Raw genomic sequence first — 1,991 nt, forward strand, 5'->3', positions numbered from 1 at the left:
ATGTGCATCCCATATTGTTCATATTCTGAACAATATCATCAGGGTTGTAAAAAAATCAATCAGACAGATACGATCTCCTTTCCTTAGGTTTTGAGTTGACTAAGAATTACGTGATTGACTCTGCCTGGTGCATCATGACGAATCAGCACTTTAGCCCCGTAAAAGCTTTTGAAGAGTCACATCCCGCTCTCATAGTCAATTTCTTGTTTTGGTATTTGTTGTGGAATCGTAGATTGTATTTCAATTCTTTGTATATGCGAACAACACGTATCTTCCGACCTAAATCACTACACAGCCAAGGTCAGGGGATCTCTATCTATGCACAGAATGATGCTTTTGGTCCTCGAAAATACGAGAATAAGAATAAGTGTCCCTGTTTTGTGCTCACTGCCAAATTCTTGTCCATGGTCACAGTTTTTCCTGGTTCCGATCGAAATCCCCGAACAGTGTTCGGCGAACACCCATATTCCGACACATTCCGGTTCTGGTGGTTCGCAATTTACGAGCAGTCGTGTCATGGGCCACAATCCTGAAGGATTCCTTATAGCCCCCCCAGCTTCGAACTCGGCTAGTTCTCTCAAAAGTGATGTTGTGTCAAGCGCATCAAGGGGAGCTGTGTGCGGTGGTTTTGTCACAAACACCGCGCGTGCTTTCTATCCTCGCCTGAGAACTTCCCTACGCCCTGAACCAGATCAGATGGAGTGTTAACCTTATTTTCTATTGTCCAATATGTTTACATATGGAGGGTTTCCAATCAGGCGTTGATTTTGAAAAATTATTCTATGAAGTTGCTCTTCCCAACTGTCAAAGAAGACTGACAGAAAAGGCAATATTGTGGAACATAAGTGTGAAGCACAGGTGTTAACTTAAAGATTCCGGTACTTCAGAAGAAGTGAGCTTCGTATTCGATGAAGATGGAAAAATCTTCTGCCACCACGCCTTTGCTTCCAGTAGGACATGGCATTCAAGACGGCGCTTTGGTAAGAAGACCCTTCGAAACCTTTATACTTCAGCTTTTCCCCATACTTTTATGACCATACTTCCCACCTCAAATTGCTTGCGTTATGTGTATTTGATATTATCCGTTCCAGATACAAGTCGCTTCTACCAAAAATGGGATCTCATTATGGCTGCTCAAAGACGTATTCTATCCCGGGGAAACAATTCACGGGAAAATGAAAGCTACATTCACTTCTCAAATGAGTGTCAGGGCAATAAAAATAAAGGTACCCACAAAAGTCTCACATGTGTTCATAGAACGTACGAGCGTGTAATGCTTTACTTGGGGACGTGGTTGATAAGTCAAACTCCTCAAATCTTAATAGCTTTGTTCTCAACCAAAAGCTGACAAGTAGAGCAAAAGCTTTCTGGTAGATATTCAACGGCACACAAATGGTGCCTATATGCGCCAGCCTTAATCTGGCTCCTACAATCGAATCAAGTTTGCAGGAGATGATTCCGATACGCACCAACTTTGTACTGGAACCTGGTCAGCAGTATGAATGGCCGGTAGGAAGTTGAAATATCACAAAATGTCTTCCATTCACCGCGTACCGCCCTCAATCACCATTTAATTTCGATCACCCTATTCACAGGTGGAGCTCACGCTTCCTCAATCTCTCCCGTCTTCATTTTCCTTCAAAAAGGGGACCAATGTGATGAGAGAAAAAACACACATCGCTTATACCCTAACTCTTTTGGTGGAAGTCCCAGGTTGGATGGACTACAAATTAAACTATAATTTGAAAGTTCATTCCTCCCCCGTATCCATCACTCCAGTAAGCACTTGGTTGAGAGATCAGAAAGTTGCCATTACATAGAATACAAGGAACGGAACTTTCCCCACAAGCACTTTGCCCCATCGCATCCTTACCGCCCCTATGCCTGTCCTGTGCAGGAAATGCGTCTTCCTGTGGAGCTTAGGACCTGCGGTCCCATCAGCTCGTGTTACTGTTTTCTGGGGAAGGTACTTGGAGGAAAGCATAAGCGAA

This window comes from Nannochloropsis gaditana (assembly GCF_000240725.1).
Source record: "Nannochloropsis gaditana CCMP526 unplaced genomic scaffold scaffold310, whole genome shotgun sequence".
In the NCBI taxonomy this organism is placed as follows: domain Eukaryota; class Eustigmatophyceae; order Eustigmatales; family Monodopsidaceae; genus Microchloropsis; species Microchloropsis gaditana.